The sequence below is a fragment of the Hyperolius riggenbachi genome, chromosome 2 (assembly GCF_040937935.1).
Source record: "Hyperolius riggenbachi isolate aHypRig1 chromosome 2, aHypRig1.pri, whole genome shotgun sequence".
NCBI lineage: Eukaryota > Metazoa > Chordata > Amphibia > Anura > Hyperoliidae > Hyperolius > Hyperolius riggenbachi.
The window spans coordinates 156,399,657-156,422,649 of record NC_090647.1 but is presented as its reverse complement, the minus strand read 5'-3'; the positions used below and the strand labels follow the sequence as shown (position 1 = coordinate 156,422,649).

General features: G+C 42.3%; 1 protein-coding gene across 2 annotated transcripts in view; it reads right to left on the bottom strand.

Annotated features, from left to right (window-relative positions):
• SUCLA2 (succinate-CoA ligase ADP-forming subunit beta) overlaps positions 1 to 22,993 on the bottom strand; it is a 599,900-nt gene that overhangs the window by 246,533 nt on the left and 330,374 nt on the right. For both annotated transcript variants that reach the window (XR_011026128.1, XR_011026129.1), the window contains exon 11: positions 19,751 to 19,872. The gene's annotated coding sequence lies outside the window, so the exon portion shown is untranslated. The remainder of the gene's footprint in view (positions 1 to 19,750; positions 19,873 to 22,993) is intronic.

Here is a 22,993-nt window from a genome sequence, read left to right as displayed (position 1 = left end):
CCAATAATCAGATTCTCTCTGGTTGCTGACACCTATCGTTACACCTCCTTAAGGAGCATTCTCATAAGTCCAATCAATTGACCAATGGGAAGCCCTAATAATTTAAAAATAGTTTTACTAGGAATTGCCTATTTATATTACAGTTTAGTTCAACGTGAGTGAAGCACTGTCAGTGGTGCTGCAGCATGAGTCCAGCAAGGGGGTTAACAGTGTTGGTTGTACTGTGGTTGGAGTCCAGGGATGTTGATGGTGTTGATGCTGCTGCAGTGGGAGTATGGACGTGTTGACAGTGCTTAGGCAGTAGTCGTTGTCATTGGTAGTCATGGAGGAGCAACTTTGCAATCAAGCAATCAAGATATAAGAAGATCTTCTCTTCTGCAAAACTAAGAAGAAATGAAGACTGGTAAAATGAAGCCTACATGAAAAGACAGAGGTATAAATATGAAAAGGCAAATTAGAAAATTAAAACGTTCAGTGAACTTAAGGGCCCTTTTACACTGGAGCGATGCGTCGCTGCAATTTACTACACTGATACCGCAGGGCACTGAAAGTCTTTGGGTGCTTTCACATTACCTGCGTTGCGCCGGAAGTGCTCAATCTAATTGCCTCGATGCACCACGCCAGTTTAAAAGGGCTCTTAAGTTTATGCTTCCAAAATGAGGTTAGCACACGTATCGGTGTCGACGTGTGGCGGACTGGAAGTCATGCAAGTCTAAAAATGTTGGCGGCGGCGCTGCGATGTTGGTGCAGTGACATTGCAACGCGCATGCATGGAAGCATATTTTTACAATGCGCTTCTGTGCACTTCCGTATACCTGAAACAGGAAGTGGCCGCTAATATTCAGTGTAAAACTGGCCTAAGGATTAAAGTCAATAAAGCTGCAATTTTAATTCTTATTTAGTAAACTAACCCTAACACTATTTCAAGCCTGTTAAATGTTTGAATTAATTTCCCTCTCTAACGGTCACGGTCAGTTACCTGTCCAGGCGAGGCGGCTGGCACATGCGGATGCTGGCAGGCGTCCTGGGGGGTCCCGGCGGGCCTCCTTGCAGGGTGGTCTGTCGGTGCTCGCCAGTGCGTGTTGCGTTGTGCGGCGTGAGCATTGGCGCTGAAAGGCGTTGGTGTGAGGGCCGTCTGCGCGCGTGCGCAGGGACGTCTGTTTTATGCATCTTTCCTGTTTGTGCGCGTTTGCGCGTACACAAGCGCGCGCGTGTGTTTGCGCATGCGCGCGTTCATGTGTGCGCATGCGCGCGCAGCACGTCTCACCGTGCGTGCGTGACGCGCTACGCCGTGCGCGCATTGCGCGGTGCGCGCCAAAAGGCCTATTTAAGCCTGGTGAGCCCAGACCTCTGTGCTGTAGTATTGCAGCTAGTTTGGTTCCCGTGACCTGACATTCTGTCTGCCTGTATCCTGATCCTGCTCCATGCTGACCTTGGCTTGTCTGACTATCCGCTCTGGCTTTGACCCTTGCTACGTACGACTACCCGCTCTGCTGCCGAATCTTGCCCGTCTGAGAACCCGCTTTGTTGCCGAACCTTGCTTGTCTGACTACCCGCTCTGTTACCGACCCCGGCCTGTTCACGGATTTGCTCTCCTGCCTACCAACTACAGGATCTGCGTGTCAAGACCAACACTGGTGTACGGGTCATTGCAGTACCAGACCCGTCCTGCGGAAGTCTCCAGTTCCGGTTTATTCCAACTACTGGTTCTGCGAGCACTTCTGCCCCGTGCCAACCAGAGTACCCTGTTCCCAGCTCAGGGCCTTTGGTTGGTAAGTTGCAGGAGTTGCTGCCCTCAGCATAACGGTCTCCATAACTCCAGGTACGTGACAGAATACTACAGCCACAACATGGAGACCGCTGAGGCAGCGAAGGTTCTGACTACCCTATATGAACAAATGGCGGCCCTGACTGATGCCATTAAGGAGCTACAGACCAGTCACTTACGCCTGGAAGGAAGAGTCGGTGCACTAACTGCAGCCGGGGGGCAAGCTCCAGTAACTAACCCTCCCCCAGTCAATAATACACCTCCTGCACCTCCAGCTGCAACACCTCCTCCTGAGCCACGTGTAATCATGCCTGAACGTTTTTCTGGAGACAGAACTAAATTCCGTGCTTTCCGTCACTCCTGCCAGTTATATTTCAACCTGCAACCCCGCACTTACTTCTCCGAGGAAATCAAGGTGGGACTCATTATTTCCTTACTTCAGGGTGAACCCCAAGCATGGGCCCATAATCTCATGGATCAGAAGCACGCGTCCCTAGCAACTTCAGAGACCCTGTTTGAGGCTATGGCCGTTTTATACGATGACCCGCAGCGCGGTGCTACTGCTGAGACCGCGTTAGGTTACTTACGTCAAGGTCGTCGGACGGTGGAAGAATACACTTCAGAGTTCCGCCGTTGGGCGGCCGACACGGACTGGAATGATTCTGCTTTAAGATATCAATACCGGAAGGGACTTGCAGCCCATATCAAGGATGAATTGTCTAGAGCTGATGCTCCCGCTACTCTGGAATTATTAATCACTGCGGCAGTTCAAATTGACAGGCGATTCCGGGAACGCCAGTTGGAGAGGGCTAGTGAGCGTAACCCACGTTTCAACTGGGTACCTTCCTTTCCTACCAGCTCTCCTGCTCCTGTGACAACTGAAGATCAACCGGATCAGCCTGAGCCAATGCAGATCGGTGTAATCCGCCCTCGTCTTTCTCCAGAAGAAAGACAGAGAAGAAGTCAAGGAAATTTGTGTTTCTATTGTGGGGCGGCAGGCCATTTCCTGGAAGCATGCCCGGTTCGTATGCCTGGTAAGAAGCAAGCGCCATGGATACGTCCTGTAGGTAATTTCCAGATTATCCGACCAGCCTCTAATCATTTTTCTGTCCCTGTTTCTTTTCAGTTAACCGGAGGAAACCTTGAAGTTTCAGCCATCATCGACTCTGGCGCATGTAGTTGCTTTATGGATATTACATTTGCTACCACTCATCAGATCCCTATGCAGTATAAGAAGAACCCCCTTCTCATTCACCTAGCTGACGGTAGTGAAGTCAGCTCTGGACCTGTCATCTGGGAGACATTACCCATAGCCACAACTATTCAAGGGTTACATAAGGAACAGCTAACATTGGATCTCCTTACGTCACCTCTACATCCCGTCATTTTAGGATTACCGTGGCTTCAGGCGCATAACCCTGCTATTAACTGGTCTTCTGGCACCATATCTTTTCCCTCTACCTACTGTGACAAAAGTTGTATAAGAGAGCGGCCAGGACCAGTAGGTACTCTTCTTTGTACAACTTCTTTACAAGAAACCATACCTGAACAATACCATGCATTCCTTGACGTTTTTGATAAGCAGAAAGCAGACGTACTACCTCCTCACCGGCCGTACGATTGTCCCATCGACTTATTTCCTGGTTCAGCCATCCCCTTTAGCCGAATGTTTACTCTCTCAGAGCCAGAACAGGAGGTGTTGAGAGAATACATCGAGGAAAATGTAAGGAAAGGCTTCATTCGACCCTCAAAGTCCTCTGCGGGTGCTGGAATTTTTTTTGTACAGAAAAAGGATGGGACTCTCAGACCCTGCATCGATTACAGGGAATTGAACAAAGTCACGATCAAGAATAGGTACCCTTTACCACTGATGCCAGAACTATTTCAGAAACTACGTGATGCTAAGATTTTTACAAAGCTGGATCTCAGAGGGGCCTATAATCTAGTAAGAATAAGGGAAGGAGATGAATGGAAGACCGCCTTCAGATCACGCTACGGTCATTACGAATATCTGGTCATGCCCTTTGGGCTTTGTAATGCACCAGCCACTTTTCAGCACTTTATTAATGATGTACTAAGGGAATTTATTGATCACTTTTTAGTAGTTTACTTGGACGACATCTTGATTTTTTCAGCATCTTTGGAAGAACATAGGAGACAAGTCTGTCAAGTACTGGAACAACTACGATTGCATAGTCTGTATGCGAAGGCCGAGAAATGTGAGTTCGAACAACATACAATTCAATTCTTGGGGCTCATTATTTCTGCTGAGGGGTTCACCATGGATCCACAGAAAGTCCAAGCCATTCTGCAGTGGCCAGCTCCCATCAACCGGAAAGCAGTTCAAAGATTTGTAGGGTTTGCAAATTTCTACAGGAAGTTTATTAGGAACTTTTCTGCCATCATCTTACCCATTACAAATCTCACCCGGCAACACATTCCGTTTAAATGGACAGCTGAAGCCCAGTGTGCCTTTGAAAAGCTCAAGGAGTTATTTACTTCTGCATCCATTCTCAGACACCCTGACCCAGTATTACCATACATCCTTGAGGTGGACGCTTCAGACTCGGCAGTGGGTGCAATTTTGTCTCAGAGATCAGGTGAAAAAGCCGTACTTCATCCCATAGCATTCTTCTCTAAGAAATTGTCTGATGCGGAAAAGAAACTATGACGTGGGGGACAGGGAGTTACTGGCTATCAAATATGCCTTAGAGGAATGGAGGTATTTATTGGAAGGAGCATCCCAAGATATACTGATTTACACGGATCATAGGAACCTGGAGTACCTGAAGACGGCAAAGAGACTCAACCCCAGACAGGCGAGATGGGCACTTTTTTTTTCAAGATTTTCGTTTCATATCACATATCGACCTGGGTCAAAGAACACTAAACCGGATGCGTTGTCTCGCATGTTTCCTGAAGATGATACGTCACCTGTAATGGACACTGTTCTTTCTAAACAGAACTTTCTATTGATACAACCCGATCTGATAGAGCAACTTCGTCAAAATACTTCAGACCCACCAGATAAAATTAAAGCACAGTTGGTGGCCAAGGATGGCTTGTGGCTCTTTAAGAATAGAATCTTCGTGCCCGAGGATCATCGACGGGAAGTGTTCAAACTATATCATGACCATCAGTGGACCGGTCATTTTGGCAGTGCAAAGACATGTGAATTAATTCAGCGCACTTTTTGGTGGCCAGCTCTACGAAAAGACTGTGAGAAATATGTTAAGTCTTGTCAGGTGTGTAATCGGAGTAAGGGTTCGAAGCTTAAACCTTGGGGGTTGTTGGACCCTCTGCCTGTTCCTCCTAGACCGTGGCACTCAATTTCTATGGACTTCATTGTAGAATTACCAAATGCGGAAGGTTCAAATACGATTTTTGTGGTGGTGGATCGATTGACAAAAATGGAGCACTTCATTCCCATGACGGAATTACCTTCCGCCAGAATCACGGCTACAGTATTCATCAAAGAGATTGTACGTTTGCATGGGGTTCCTAACAACATTGTGTCAGACAGAGGGACTCAGTTCACGTCACAATTCTGGAAAAGTTTATGCCAATTACTCAATATACAGTTGCATTTCTCATCCGCTTATCATCCCCAATCCAACGGACAAACAGAACGCACCAACCAGACATTGGAACAGTACCTCAGATGCTTCATTTCAGGATTACAGGATAACTGGTCTCAGTTGTTACCTTCTGCGGAATTTGCTTACAATAATTCTGTACATTCTTCTACTAAACAAACCCCATTCTTTGCTAATTACGGTTACAATACGTCATTTTTGCCTGGAATGATAAAAGAATCTCCGGTTCCTGCTGCGGAAGAATTAGCCAAATGGCTTGTTTAAAATAATCAACTACTGCAACAATCTATGGCTCAGGCTCAAGGGAACTTCAAGAGGAAGGCTGATTGTCACAGGAGGGGAGACTTGGACTTGGGAACCGGAGATCGTGTGTACTTATCAACCAGGAATCTGAAACTCTTATGCCCGTCCAAGAAATTGGGTCCCAAATTTATTGGACCTTTTGAAATAAAAAGAAGAGTAGGACAAGCATCCTATGAACTCGAACTTCCCAGCAGTTTCAGAATACACCCTGTATTTCATGCTTCTTTATTGAAACCGGTATCACCGGAACTCTTTCTGGGACAAAACTCTGTACCACCTCCACCGGATATGGTGGATGGTGAACAGGAATTTGAAGTGGAGGATATCCTTGATTCCAGATGGAGGAATGGTGGTTTACAATACTTGATCAAGTGGAGAGACTATGGAGTTGAGGACAACTCTTGGGAACCAGACTCATTTGTCCATGCAACCGCATTGGTAAGGAGATTCCATCAGAGGTTTCCTGATAAACCAAGCCCAAAAGGCATCCGGAGGCTGCCCGTAAGGAGGGGGCATTGTCACGGTCAGTTACCTGTCCAGGCGAGGCGGCTGGCACATGCGGATGCTGGCAGGCGTCCTGGGGGGTCCCGGCGGGCCTCCTTGCAGGGTGGTCTGTCGGTGCTCGCCAGTGCATGTTGCGTTGTGCGGCGTGAGCATTGGCGCTGAAAGGCGTTGGTGTGAGGGCCGTCTGCGCGCGTGCGCAGGGACGTCTGTTTTATGCATCTTTCCTGTTTGTGCGCGTTTGCGCGTGCACGGGCGCGCGCGTGTGTTTGCGCATGCGCGCGTTCATGTGTGCGCATCCGCGCGCAGCACGTCGCACCGTGCGTGCGTGACGCGCTACGCCGTGCGCGCATTGCGCGGTGCGCGCCAAAAGGCCTATTTAAGCCTGGTGAGCCCAGACCTCTGTGCTGTAGTATTGCAGCTAGTTTGGTTCCCGTGACCTGACATTCTGTCTGCCTGTATCCTGATCCTGCTCCATGCTGACCTTGGCTTGTCTGACTATCCGCTCTGGCTTTGACCCCTGCTACGTACGACTACCCGCTCTGCTGCCGAATCTTGCCCGTCTGAGAACCCGCTTTGTTGCCGAACCTTGCTTGTCTGACTACCCGCTCTGTTACCGACCCCGGCCTGTTCACGGATTTGCTCTCCTGCCTACCAACTACAGGATCTGCGTGTCAAGACCAACACTGGTGTACGGGTCATTGCAGTACCAGACCCGTCCTGCGGAAGTCTCCAGTTCCGGTTTATTCCAACTACTGGTTCTGCGAGCACTTCTGCCCCGTGCCAACCAGAGTACCCTGTTCCCAGCTCAGGGCCTTTGGTTGGTAAGTTGCAGGAGTTGCTGCCCTCAGCATAACGGTCTCCATAACTCCAGGTACATGACACTCACAATATGCATTGCTGTCAATGCCCTTTAAAAGTATTTTGATCCACAGCTGGAAAATAAGGGAAATGGGATGGTTTAGTTATTTTCTTACAGATGGTTTGGGATCTGATGACAGCTGGCACACAAAGTCGATTAATCTTTTAAGCTGGCTATATTTTGAAAGTATTATATAGAAGAACTGTAGTGCAGATCCGCAGTGCATGATTACACAGACATCAATTGACCAACATCCTATTTACTCTCAGAAAGATGCACAGAGCTGTCTGCAGTCTACTGACTTTGACCTTATCTGGTATTATCATCAGTACAGGCAATGCGACATAGTAAGTATTCTCAGTATACTGTATATACATATATTATATCCTCAAAGAAGGATAATGTCTTAGTGTTGACTGAAGATATGAGATAATGGAAACAATGGCCAGAATCATTACATCTTGAATAGCATTACACATAGGGTAACAGAGACAGAAATACGCCATATATGAAAAAGCCACCTAGGATTTTTTCCCCTGTGCATGCTCCTAATTGACAGCTTCCCTATAAACACCGTCCATCTGTCAGTTTCATAACATAAAGAACACATTTTGCTGTTAAACAATCCTCTGATAAAAAAAATGGCTTAATCACAATTAATAATTGAATTAAAAACATAATGAAGTTATTCTTTGTAATCAGCAGCATTGCACAAAACATTAGTGCTTTATGAATATTGGCTAAGAAGAACAAACAATTATTGGGGTTTATTTATTCTCATCATGGGCCATCTTGGCGCAGAGTGAAGACCCTCCGAGTTGAAGCGACTCGGGGTGACATGTAAGTCAATCACGGCTATTGCCAGCAGCCTACTTAATTTTTTTTTTTTTTTAACTAGTGTGGCACGCAGCTGAAACTCCAAGCGCCCAAATCAGACACACAGTGCTGGCACCAAAACTATTGGGGCAGTGCTGCGCCAAAATCAGCAGGTTCTGTGCTCTACAGTAGAATATATTTTGCTGCTGCTAAAAGTCACTTCTTCAGTTTAAATGAAGTGGGGAAGATATGCCCAGACATTTACATGCAAAGATAATGTTTTTACTCCAGTTCACAAAAACAACTGACACTCATACAAGTGTTAATTAACGAAGCGCCTGGATGGCTATGTATATTGTTCTTAAAGGGGAATGTAACATCTAAAAATAAAAAATTACTAAAAAAATAATTAGTGCCCCAAAAATATATGTAATCCTCTATTTATCTAAAACAGGTCCCTATATGTCTCCTAATTTTTCTTTCTTTTTGCCTGCTCTGGGTGTCTTTTCCTTACTGCAGGAACTGTGCAGTGTCATTGGGAGTGTGGGCAGTTTTTTATCTTAGCTACAATAACAATCATGCAAATAACAGAAAGCTTCCTATATAAGATAAGATAAGGACACTATGACCAAAGGGTAATTGAACACCCCCCCTCAACTTTTGAAGAGTTTACACAGTGATCTATTGTCTATGTGATGTTTGCTGTGGGAGGGACAGTAAACTGTGGCAGTAGGGAAGGAAAATAAACACTGATTCATGTTGAAAAAGAAAAGGGCAGAAGTAAGGAATGCTGGCATCACACCATCACCACCACCAAACCATAAAGGTGGAAAACAGCAGAAATATTCTTTTCTTTTTATCCCATTTCTTCTAAATTGGACAGTGAACACTAAAACAACAGGATAGGTTAACTAAATATTTAATTTCTTGCAAGTTGAATTTTTTTTCAGTTACTTTGGGGTTTCCTCACACATAAAGTCTGGGTAAGTATAATAATATTATGAAAAAAGTTAAGTAAAAGAGTCTGTACATGTAAAATTGGAACAACCATCCCTTAACAGGGAGGGGACCATTGACGTCATTTTATCATCAAAATCCAATGCTGCTTTATCAATTTTACAAGAAAATTGTAAAGGTAATGCAAACCTTCAGCCAGGCACTTAAATAATTATCATCTGCAAAATGAGTATCAGTTACTTTTGATGACTGAAGTAAGTGGGCTAGTTTTGCATGTAAGTGCCTGGCTATGGCTTCCAAATTTCATTTAGACCTAAGAAATTGTAAAGGTTATCATCATGATGTTTTTTCACATTTGTTTCACATTGTAGGGAGCACTGAGAGGGTTAACATGGTTTTAAAATGTAGGAGCTCACCAGATTGCAGCGGCTGCTGCAGAATTGAGCAGTATATTCCTTGAAAACTGTAATTGCTGTGCTTGTTCAATACAATCAACTGCAGAGTTTGTTTCTGCAACATTTAGTGCTCTACAGCTTTGCAAAACCACAGAAGAGCTTTTTTCACCACAAAATAATTACAGATCAATTTAGTTATGTACTATTACCAACTTTGGCTACATTGGTACTGTAAACACCAATAAAAATGTAATGGCTTTACTCAATCAACACCTTAGCGTCGAACGTTTGCAACCACAAAAGGTGGCCTTCATCTATCGACTTTGCGGCAGATTGACCATCTGATTCGATAATTATTATCGAATCAGATGAACATTAGTGCCAACAAGAGCATGCTTGATCAACAATGGGACCAATTTCAGGCCCAAATTGGTCGCATATATTGATTGAACATGCTCCAAGATGTAAGGCCGTTGTGGTTGCCATCGTGGTTATCTGATTGCCATCTGGAGTCGGGAAGGAATTTTTTCCCTTTTGTGGCTAATTGGACCATGCCTTGTAAGGGTTTTTTCGCCTTCCTCTGGATCAACAGGGATATTTCAGGGAGCAGGCTGGTGTTGTACTTTATACTGGTTGAACTCGATGGACGTATGTCTTTTTTCAACCAAAATAACTATGTAACTATGTGGTGGATTTGGTGTGTGGCAATAACTGCGAGAGATATTGGGATACAAAAGAACCCCTGGTACTGTCCCCCCTCTAATGTCAACTGTCTGCCTGTTACATTATACTTTACCGGTCAGTGTCTGCCACTGGGCTCTGTCCTCTGTTCATACATACACCCCACGTGGTTACCAGCATGCACGTGGGCCCGTGTGACATCACTCATGCGTCCACATTACTCTGGCAACCACAAGGGGCCTGTGAATGAATGGAGGACAGAGCCCAAAGCCAGCGGCAGACATCGACAGGGAAAGTATAGTGCCCTGGAGGGGGCACATTTGACATTAGGGTCGAGGCAGCGGATGCGGCGTCACAGGGCGAATTCCTGATCAATTTTAGCATGAAATCGATCTGGAATCAGCCTGCAGTGTATGGGCAGCTGACATAACTCTCTCTAATCAGATTCAATCAGAGAGAGAGATTTGTCTCTTGGTCGAATCTGCCCATCAGCCCTAGATTTTTGGCTGCTAAACTGTGACATTGCAGACTATAGTGAAGGGTAGTGAAATAGCACTGTTTAGAACCAGCCAGAGTGACTTTCAGAAATGTACCTGTTTGTCTAGTCTGTGATCATGTGACAACAAGGCAGTGTCTTTAAAGCGGACCCAAACCAAACATTAATTCAAAATATTTAGTTGCACCACTGACACATACAAATATAAATAAACACTCCTTCAAGCCTATGAGCATTTCAGTGCATGCTTTTCACCCTCCTCTTTGCATAACTAGGGTTATACAGGTGGCAGCCATTAGCAATTCCTCCTTTGCTGGACACCATCTACTCCACCAGTTTGCCGGATTATTTGCCGGCAATATGAAAGGAAGGGAGGGGTTTCTCCAATAAATGTAAAATATTTTATATTTGTCATCATGCAGCTGAATAAAGACTGCTATTTATTATTATGATTTAGAAGATAGATTTTATTTCTGACATCTTGTATTTTTAGTTTGGGTCCACTTTAACGGAACATGCTTAACAAAACATGCAATGTAAGCTCACATTTTGAAATTTTAAAACATTTTTGTGGCTGTCTTGCAAATTTCTTCCTTAAATACTTTACGAACTACTAACTTAAAATAACTATTCATGCTTGCTCTAGGTCGGCAACTGGAAGGGTTAAAGCCAAAGGATCAGTATAACAACATTGCAAGCTTTCAAACACCATCTCCAGAATGGAGTCAGCAATGTCATTCTCTATAATTGCCTCAGTCAGCTCAGATTCTCCTCAGGAGAGCCAGTGTAATGTACCTTGTATTGAAGAAACGGTAAAACTGCGAACTCTGAACTTTTTTTAAGTTTATAGCTGCTTTGGCAAACTGTATTTCTGCGTGATAATATCAATCTACACTCTTATTATCTAGTAATGGAAACATTGTGTCACAGAGTTTTATGCCTACACATTTTCTCACAAGCAATAATGCTGCAATAATAGTTCGTTTGGCTAATGAAATTATAGCTGATAATAAACCACTGTTAAAGGGAGAATAAAATCAAGCACAGAAATGCTGCAGTAACACCTCAGTAAATGCACTTGCGATTGTGTAGAAAATGAAATACTGCAAACAAAAAGGAGCCAGAAAGCTGGGGAAATTGCTATTATGGCTTTAGAACAATTTAGAAGGATGGTGATATCCCCAATTAAAACCAAGTTCAGTTACATATATATATATATATATATATATATATATATATATACAGGATCTTCTCAAAAAATTTGCATATTGTGATAAAGTTCATTATTTTCTGTAATGTACTGATAAACATTAGACTTTCATATGTTTTAGATTCATTACACACAACTGAAGTAGTACAAGCCTTTTTATTGTTTTTACTACTTTGGCCTCCTGGATGTACTAGCTACGCCCAGGAGGCCATGTGCGCGTCCGCGCGCTCCCATGGCCGTTCGTGCCCGTGCACGCGCGTTCCTGGCTGTGGATAGTTAGCCCACGAATCAGTGAATCGGGCTATGGTGCCCGATCACTGATTCCTCTCCCCCGCAGAAAAAGCCACAGCTTCTCTCAGAAGCTCCGCTTTTTCTGGCTGTTACGTCCCCCATACGTCCCTCTAAGCGTATGTTACGCTTAGAGTGACGTCATGTAAACAAACTCATGGCCGCCATCTTGTGGCCAAAAAGTAAAACTGCAACTAAAAGTTAAAAAAAAAAAAAACCTTAACACACATTTACATTATAAAAGTTCTGTTTACATCCCACCCTCCCAAAAAATACCCAAATAAAATGTTTAATATAAAAAAAAACATTACAATAATAAAAAAAAACCATGTAAATATTTACCTAAGGGTCTAAACTTTTTAAATATCAATGTAAAGATGAAATATTTCTATACTTTTTTTATTTTAAACTTGTAAATAGTGATCGATGCAAAACGGAAAAAAATGCACCTTTATTTTCAAATAAAATATTGTCGCCATACATTGTTATAAGGACATAATTTTAATGGTGTAATAACCGGGACATATGGGCAAATACAATACGTGAGTTTTAATTATGGAGGCATGTATTATTTTAAAACTATAATGGCTGAAAACTGAGAAATAATGAATTTTTTCCATTTTTCTCTTATTCTTCCTGTTAAAATGCATTTACAGTAAAGTGGCTCTTAGCAAAATGTACCACCCAAAGAAAGCCTAATTGGTGGCGGAAAAAACAAGATATAGATCAGTTCATTCTGATAAGTAGTGATAAAGTTATAGGCTAATGAATGGGAGGTGAACATTGCTCGGATGCATAAAGTGAAAACGACTGAAGGCTGAAGTGGTCATTATTGATGATTTTGGCATACAGCTCATGAAAACCCAAAATTCCTATCTCAAAAAATTAGCATATTTTATCCGACTAATAAAAGAAAAGTGTTTTTGAAACAAAAAAAGTCAACCTTCAAATAATTATGTTCAGTTATGCACTCAATACTTGGTCGGGAATCCTTTTGCAGAAATGACTGCTTTAATGCGCGTTGCATGGAGGCAATCAGCCTGTGGCACTGCTCAGGTGTTATGGAGGCCCAGGATGCTTTGATAGCAGCCTTAAGCTCATCCAGAGTGTTGGGTCTTGCGTCTCTCAACTTACTCTTCACAATATCCCACAGATTCTCTATGGGGTTCAGGTCAGGACAGTTGGCAGGCCAATTGAGCACAGTAATACCATGGTCAGTAAACCATTTACCATTGGTTTTGGCACTGTGAGCAGGTGCCAGGTCATGCTGAAAAATGAAATCTTCATCTCTATAAAGCTTTTCAGCAGATGGAAGCATGAACCCACTTTTGAACCAGAAACAGCGGCAGAGGCGCCTGACCTGGGATACAGAGAAGCAGCACTGGACTGTTGCTCAGTGGTCCAAAGTACTTTATTCTGATGAAAGCAACTTTTACATGTCATTCGGAAATCAAGGTGCCAGAGTCTGGAGGAAGACTGGGGAGAGTGAAATGCCAAAATGCCTGAAGTCCAGGGTCAAGTACCCACAGTCAGTGATGGTCTGGGGTGCCATGTCAGCTGATGGTGTTGGTCCACTGTGTTTTATCAAGGGCAGGGTCAATGCAGCTAGCTATTGGGAGATTTTGGAGCACTTCATGCTTCCATCTGCTGAAAAGCTTTATGGAGATGAAGATTTCATTTTTCGGCACGACCTGGCACCTGCTCACAGTACCAAAACCACTGGTAAATGGTTTACTGACCATGGTATTACTGTGCTCAATTGGCCTGCCAACTCTCCTGACCTGAACTCCATAGAGAATCTGTTTTATATTGTGAAGAGTAAGTTGAGAGACGCAAGACCCAACACTCTGGATGAGCTTAAGGCCGCTATCGAAGCCTCCTGGGCCTCCATAACACCTGAGCAGTGCCACAGGCTGATTGCCTCCATGCCACGCCGGATTGAAGCAGTCATTTCTGCAAAAGGATTCCCAACCAAGTATTGAGTGCATAACTGAACATAATTATTTGAAGGTTGACTTTTTTTGTTTCAAAAACATTTTTCTTTTATTGGTCGGATTAAATATGCTAATTTTTTGAGATAGGAATTTGGGGTTTTCATGAGCTGTATGCCAAAATCATCAATATTGAAACAATAAAAAGGCTTGAACTACTTCAGCTGTGTGTAATGAATCTAAAATATATGAAAGTCTAATGTTTATCAGTACATTACAGAAAATAATGAACTTTGTCATAATATGCTAATTTTTTTTAGAAGATCCTGTGTATATATATATATATATATATATTTATATATATATATTGCACTTTTTTTTTGGGGGGGGGGGGGCAGAAGAGAAAAAAAACTATGTACTACAGACTATTAGACATCCATTACTGCCATCTACACCTCTGTGACCTACCATCATATCAGTTAAAATTGCTTATGATAAACTTGATTTATTTATACGTGTCTTTTCTACAACACAACCTTAGCATGAATTGATAAATTCTTTACACATAGAAAAACAAACAAAAATGCAGGGGTTTATTCATTAAATAATGGCAAAAGGTTATTAAGTGACTTGACCCCAGAATAACTAAGAGGTTAAAAATAGCTCAATTAAGTGTTATTACATTAAGCATTTAATAGGAATAACATTTATAATTTAACTCATAAAAAAATAAAAAATACACCCTTTAACTTAAATTGAGCCCAGGGTGAATATCGGGTCAACAACACATACTTATGTAAGAAGATCGAAGCCTCTGGATCCTGTAAAGGCTTATTGTGTCCTCCTTGCCACTCCATGGGACCATCTGGAAGATCCAGGCCATGTTCTTCTTCCTGGACTGTGGCTTACTGCACAGGCGCAACCACACTTGCACAAAAGGCGTGTTGGTACAGTACATGAAGAGGATTGTGGCCTGGATCTTCAATTTCAACAAGCTCCTGTCGGGTTTCTCTGGGGGGTCCACGAATGGCAATGGAGGGCCAGAGGACAGTGTAGTGAGCCTACAGGAATCAGAGGCTTCCCTCTTCTTAGGTAAGTATGCGTTTTTTGACTTAAGGTTTAAAACCAGCATAATTCGGCTGCTGAAATACCTCTTTCCCCTGTGTCAATGGTGGCCTGGAGGGAGAATAGTAATTAACAATGCCGGGTCTTTTGCACATTTCCCAGGGTCATTTTTGCATGAATGCGTTTTTAGCAATATGCTGTATTCCAAACCATATTTTAAACGGGATAACAATACAGTGGAACCTTGTTTGCGAGCATAATTCGTTCCGGAAACATGGTTGTAATCCAAAGCACTCTTATATCAAAGTGAATTTCCCCATAAGAATTCATGGAAACCCAGTTGATTTGTTCCACAATACAAAAACAGTTATAGTAATGTATGAAATTAAAATGTAAACCAGACTTTCACTATAACTAACAGAATAATTGCCATCTGTTGGCTCACCCCAACCTTTTTTGTGTGTGTGACTTTAACCATTTACCGCCATCCTAACGTATTAAAACGTCATGCTTACCGCTATTAACAGCAACATGACGTTTTAATACGTCGCGCATTCCCGCCGCTGCTACCGCCGTGTGTCCGCCGCTACTGCCGCCATTACCGTCGGGATCCCGTGCTGGGCGATTGGGGAAGAGGACTGAACAGTCCTCTACCCAATCGCAGTGCCTGGAGTGAATGGACGTGACCGCGAACAGCGGCTACGTCCATTCACATAAACAGGAAATGTAACAGTTTAATAAAGTGTGTAAAAAAAAAAAAAAAAAAAAAAAAGTGAACACGTCCTATGAGTGTTCACCAGCGCCATCTTGTGGCCAAAAAGTATATTACACTTACAAAATACATACATTTTCAAGTATATACACATCATTAATAAAATTACACTTACAACCCTCCCCCCCAAAAAAAACACTTGTAAAAAAAAAAAATCAGCTTAAAAAAAATAAATAAATAGTTACCTTAGGGACTCAGCTTTTTTTATTCTATATTTTATGGGGGAAAATTAATTTTAATTTATTACATAGGGGCTTGTAATTATGGCCAGAACAAACAGAAAAATAACCACTTATATTTCAAAATAATATACTGTCGCCATACATTGTGGTAGGGACATAATCTAAACGGTTTAATTATCGGGACCACTGGGCAAATAAAACGTGTTTGTTTTATCCACAGGAGAATGTTTAATTTTAAAACTATAAAGGCTGAACACTGAGAAATAATGATTTTTTTTCTTTTTTTTTCTGTTTTTCTCATTAAAATGCATTTAGAATAAAAAAATTCTTAGCAAAATGTACTATCCACAGAAAGCATAATTGGTGGCGAAAAAAACGAGGTATAGATCATTTTCTTGTGATAAGTAGTAATAAAGTTATAAGGGAATAAAAGGGAGGAGCGCTGACAACTGAAAATTGCTCTGGTCCGTTAGGATAAAAACCCTTGGGGGTGAACTGGTTAACATGGAACTTATCCAATGACTGTTACTTTTAAGGATTTCATGGAAATGTGACTTTGCACATTTCGCACTTCGCACTATAGGGTTGATTCATATATATATTAGTATGACAGCACTCCTCTTCTTATATCCTTAAAACCTGGAAAATAAAACATATCTCCACATAGCGCGTTACTGCTGGATTTATGTCCCGCTCTCCGCACTGGCGCATCAAATTCAAACTCTCTTCCGTTCGGGCAATGTGTGTCCTGCTACCTGTGATGTCAGATGCTCCCTGCTCCGTTTTACGCGTTTCGTCCCTTGGGACTCATCAGAGGCTGACGTCACAGGAGCGACCAACGTCTTTTAAGTCCAATTTCTGTTCCGCCTACTTCTGCGCATGCCCCCTCCGTTACGATGCGTACTCTGCGTCAACTGGACGCTTGTTATGGGGCATGCGTAGTAACTTCTATTGCTCTCCATACCTTCATGCGTCATATTGCACATGAAGTGTATCCCCTCGCATAAACAGGATGGTTAATCCTTGCAACAATGCCATCTACTGGATGGTTTTCTAACTGCTGCCCCCAACAACATTACTGATTTCTTGTACAAGGGATCATGATTCAATTAACTTTATATAACATCTAAAACATTAAAATATTAATAACCTGCTGGTTATCTCTCCATAATGGATTGTTCTACGCCATTTAAATTGGTCTGCATTTTCATTAACATTCCTAAAACAATTCAAGCATTAACCATCCATCTGTGTTTCGCAAATTTGACCAAAGGGTACATCACAGTGCCAAAAAAAAAAAACAAACAAAAAAAACCCTATCCTTCCCAGAATACTGTTTGGTGTCTAATATTTTGTTAATTATATAGTGATGCCCCTTTGAGTCCCCATTTACATACACCTTTACCGGGTCTTATGGGGAGAGAATTCTGTGGCCCCTTCAGGGGGGTCAAATTCACCCTACCCCTATTGGCTCTCATATTATCTCCCCTTTAACCTTACTATAATATCCCTTGGTACCCAAACATCTATTGAAACCATTGAATTCTCAGCATCATTATCATAATACATTTCTTTTGATCCATGGTGTAATGTGTCCCATATTTTGCCTCTGTTTCCCCTATTTATAGAGGGGGATATCTGGTTGCCAAATTTTATTTATTAATAATTAGTGGGCCCCCTGTTCCCTCATATAAAATTATCCCTTATGTGTCCCATTTACCATATATGGGAGGGTGCAGGGAAGGGGGGTGAATGTGTATTCATAACCACCTGGTTCTATGAAGAGGAAAAAAGGGGATGGAAAGGGGTCCAGATATTCCAACACATCTCCCCAATGGTTTACAATCAATACATTGAGTCTCACATTCCCCATTTATTAGCCCTTCTCCAGGCCCATTCTGCACTGATGGTCATATTTATTAGGCTCTTAATATTATCATTCCTTTCAAGCTCCCTGATGACTTCTCTTTCTATATTATTCCTTCAACTTAAATTGAGCCCAGGGCGAATATCGGATCAACAACACATACTTATGTAAGAAGATCGAAGCCTCTGGATCCTGTAAAGGCTTAAGGTTATTAAGTGACTTGACCCCAGAAGAACTAAGAGGTTAAAAATAGCTCACTTAAGTGTTATTACATTAAGCATTTAATAGGAATAACATTTATAATTTAACTCCTAAAAAAATAAAAAATACACCCTTCAACTTAAATTGAGCCCAGGGTGAATATCGGGTCAACAACACATACTTATGTAAGAAGATCAAAGCCTCTGGATCCTGTAAAGGCTTATTGTGTCCTCCTTGCCACTCCATGGGACCATCTGGAAGATCCAGGCCATGTTCTTCTTCCTGGACAAGTGGCTGTGGCTTACTGCACAGGCGCAACCACACTTGCACAAAAGGCCGTGTTGGTACAGTACATGAAGAGGATTGTGGCCTGGATCTTCAATTTCAACAAGCTCCTGTCGGATTTCTCTGGGGGGTCCACGAATGGCAATGGAGGGCCAGAGGACAGTGTGGTGAGCCTACAGGAATCAGAGGCTTCCCTCTTCTTAGGTAAGTATGCGTTTTTTGACTTGAGGTTTAAAACCAGCATAATTCGGCTGCTGAAATACCTCTTTCCCCTGTGTCAATGGTGGCCTGGAGGGAGAATAGTAATTAACAATGCCGGGTCTTTTGCACATTTCCCAGGGTCATTTTTGCATGGATGCGTTTTTTAGCAATATGCTGTATTCCAAACCAAATTTTAAACGGGATAACAATACAGTGGAACCTTGTTTGAGAGCATAATTCGTTCCGGAAACATGGTTGTAATCCAAAGCACTCTTATATCAAAGTGAATTTCCCCATAAGAATTAATGGAAATCCGGTTGATTTGTTCCACAATACAAAAATAGTTATAGTAATGTATGAAATTAAAATGTAAACCAGACTTTCACTATAACTAACAGAATAATTGCCATCTGTTGGCTCACCCCAACCTTTTTTGTGTGTGTGACTTTAACATGGAACTTATCCAATGACTGTTACTTTTAAGGATTTCATGGAAATGTGACTTTGCACATTTCGCACTTCGCACTATAGGGTTGATTCACTATACCATGCTAACACATAGCAGGGTCGCACTATTCATTTTGCGCACGTGTCGCGCGCACATGTTTACACGCGTAAAGGTTTGCACTCGCTTGCTAACAAAGGTCTTAGCGTGTTCACTTCCGCTTTAACATGTGAAGACCTTTGTTAGCGAGCGAGCGCAAACCTTTACGCGTGTAACCATGTGCACGTGTCACATTGCTCACTAAACGAATAGCGCGACCGTACTATGTGTTAGCACGATATAGTGAAACAACCCCTTTGTCTCTACACTCAGATTAAGTACATTTAAGAACAATTCTACAGAGCCAAAGGGAGAAGAACTATTGGCTCAGTTGTGATGACGGGGCGCATGTATACTTTTTTTTGCTTGTATGTCAAGACGTTGCATATATATCAAGTCAAAATTTCACAACATTTGTTGCTTGTATTGCAAAGCGCTCTTAAACCAAGTCACTCTCAATCCAAGGGTTTACTGTACTCAATAATTAATTACAATAAGCGATATCATTTGGGGAATATTTTTATTTAGTACCTGGAGCTCTCCTTTAAATTGTGTTCAGGACCTTCGTTAGCAAAGTAATGCAAATCAATGTAGCCTGTAAGTCAATCATTTGCCAAGGGAATTTTTAATATAAAATATGTTAATAAGCTAAATTACAAGGCAACCTTTATTTAATCAGGCCAAGAGCTGCTTAAATCCATATTCAAAAGAGAATCATCATAAATTTACTTGTGGGGCAGTATATGCACATAAATAATGCATGCAGGATACACATTATATTGCATAATGATTCATTGTCCTTAAGCAATCTGGTAGCGCTGTTAATTACCGTGTGGTGCCTTTACTTCTGCTGACATTGTGTGGTCGGATGTCTAAGAAGTGGAAAGTTTAGTATCTGAACAGCAGGGAATACTGTCATGCAGAAGACACTGACAAATTATCTGCTTCAGTCTATGGATTAAAAAAAGAGATTATAAAATGGCACCATTATCCGAGACAGTAATGAATGTATTCAGCAGCAAAGCAATTCTATCTAGAGTATGTCACTATAGCATAAGATTCTATACGATGGCATTCTAAACATGACATTTTATGAATGCAGCAATTTCAGGGCTTTGTCTATAGAAAATTGATATTTTCAGCCTTGAGTCTACCCTGGAAGGAAGTATGAATCACAAATCACATTCTTTTAATCTCTTGGTAATTCCAGCAGCAATTGAAACTAAGTTGGTGGATCATCTGTATTTCATTATAGAGAGTTCAGTGGGAAGATTGAGACCCCTCCCCTTGCAGCAATATTTGAGATGGGCAAACCAAGGAAGTCCAGCGAGATCAACCAACTGTTGGAGGTCCTGGGAAGTATAAGCCAGTGAGAGCTTCAACCTGCTAGTCTTCTGTAAGGGAAACATTGTTTTTAAATGGATTGACTGATATATTAGGAATTGTGAATTGTGTTATTTTATGGTAATGATGGCATTCCCATTTGGAAGATGAAATAACATGTTTGCCTAAAACTCTTCTTTTTGGCCTTATCTACTGGATTGGTTGAAGTGGGAGCTCTCCTGCCACTCAAAGAGTGTCTTTAATAATTCTACATAAAACTCAACTTTAAAGAGAATCTGTATTGTTAAAATCGTACAAAAGTAAACATACCAGTGCGTTAGGGGACATCTCCTATTCCCCTCTGTCACAATTTCGCCGTTCTCCGCCGCATTAAAAGTAGTCTTAGGCCTCTTGCACACTGCATGCGATTCAGATTCCGCTTTTTAATCAGTTGTTACATCCGATTCAGATTCCAATTTGCAGTGTGCAGGGAGCAAACTGCAAATCTGAATCTGAATCGGATGTAAAAACTGATTAAAAAGCGGAATCTGAATCGGAATCACTTGCAGTGTGCAAGAGGCCAAAAACAGATTTAAAAAGTGTGTTTATAAACAAACAAAATGGCCACCAAAACCGGAAGTGGGTGGATGTACAGTATGTCCACACATAGAAAATACATCCATACACAAGCAGGCTGTATACAGCCTTCCTTTTGAATCTTAAGAGATCCTTTGTGTGTTTACCTTCCCCCTGCAGCTATCATCCACTGAAGAGTGACAGGCTGATTGTTTCTTCCTGTAGACAGTTCTGCGATGTCTGTAATTCCTCATGTGACAGCCCAGCTCCTTTCACAGCAAAACAGAGAACGATTTATCCAGCTTGTAAAAGGCAAGCAGCTCTCTTCTCTTACTGACAAGAGAGCAGAGACAGCTGCCTAATCTAAATAACACACACGGGAGTGTGCATAGAGGGGGCCTGGAGGGGGGCGTGCATAACAGATCAACAACACTGAAGAGTTGGCAGCCTTCCAGACACAGGGCGACAAATCCGACAGGGGAAAGATAAGTTGCTTTATTACAGAGAGGTGATAGTAGAAAGTGCTGCAGTAAGCCAGAGCACATTAGAATAGGTTTTGGAACTTGTAGGATAGTAGGAAAAAAGGATGACATTTTTGTTATTTTGTTACAGAGTCTCTATAAAGGCAACTGAGCACCAGGATTTTTTTAAACGAACCTCTCCATAAGGTAGGTTCCTAATTGAGTCTGCCATTAGGGGTTGGGGGTTGAGGTGAGCCTCACTAACCTGCGGGGTGCTTTTCCTTTGGCTCCTGGCCTCTATGGGATGCAGCACCATCTTCTCAATGGACCAGTCGCATCTGCCAAATTTTGTAGTTCCTGGCAGAGTCTTGTACATGTGCCACCAGGCCTGGATTTAGATCACAGGAGCCTACAGGCACAGATGTCCTGCCACCCTAGACTTCACCCTCCATGAACCTACAAACCTCTGCCGAACCGCACTGCAAGTGTGCTGGCTGGCCCAGCTGTCACTTCTCCCTTACCTCCCTTGCCCACCATAGGTAGCTACAGGTGTCCCCTAGTATTAGGTAGCCAGAGGTACCCTCAGTATAAAGTAGCTAGGGAGATCTGGTCAGTGGAATGCCGAGACCCAGGTGAGTAATCTCTCATTTACACTCTGTTCAGGACCCTGCATAGGGAAGGAGTGAGAGAGGCACTTGAGGAGGGGAGTGAGCCGCCTTTCCATCATAAGCCCCATGTAGGCACATGCCCCCAGTGCCTTATTGTAAATCCAGCCCTGTGTGCCACAATGCATGCTTGGACATGTAGCCCATGGATGCGAGTACTGACTATGGCCTCGATTCATCATTCTCTTTGAGATAACTTTTTCCAGTTTGTTAAATTACCGAATTCGAAGTTTAGCGATTTCTAGTTGTATTCATCAAGGTTTTTCCTCATTCGGTGTGAATTCGATAACAATTCGGTAACCATTCGGTAACGTGTCGATATTTCCATTTTACAGTGGTACTTTAACACAAGGCCATAAGATTCCCATGGAATTGTGGGTAAAAGGCAGTCCTTTGAGCACTACGTAGCAACATTCTGAATAGGGCTTTACACCTGGACCAGGATTCTGGAAGTGGTTGGGACAATCCCACAATTTGATAGGAGCCTTTTCTAAAAAATTATAGTGCAGCTAGCAAATTAGTTAACCCTGACACTGCCTGTGTTCTCTTACAAGATGATTCAAGAGAAATGCAGATGTCGTGTTATAGCAAATAAATCTATTCTCTTACAAATTTATATGGTTGCAGACCTTATTCTTGCCCTTCTGCGCCTTTGAATCACTCTCAGCTGATACATAACCACTTCAAATGGCTCCATCTTCTCTGTCAGCAATGATCTGACAGGAATAACGACAGAGCAGTGAAGGAGATAACTAATCCTAAATGTAACGCTAAACCACGCCCACTTTCATTTTCATGAATTGCACTTTATTCCGTTTAGCGAATCGTTACCGAATCGTTACCGAATGTTCGCTAACAGCTGTAGATAACTTTTATGAATCCTGAAATGAAGTTAACAAATTCGGTATTTTACCAAACTGTTGTTAACAAATTTGCTAAGTGTTGATGAATCGAGGCCATAATCTCCTGGCATACATTGTGACTCGTGACAACAATACTGCATGCAGAGTACTCAGGCCACTGTTGCCAAGGTTACAAAGAAATACA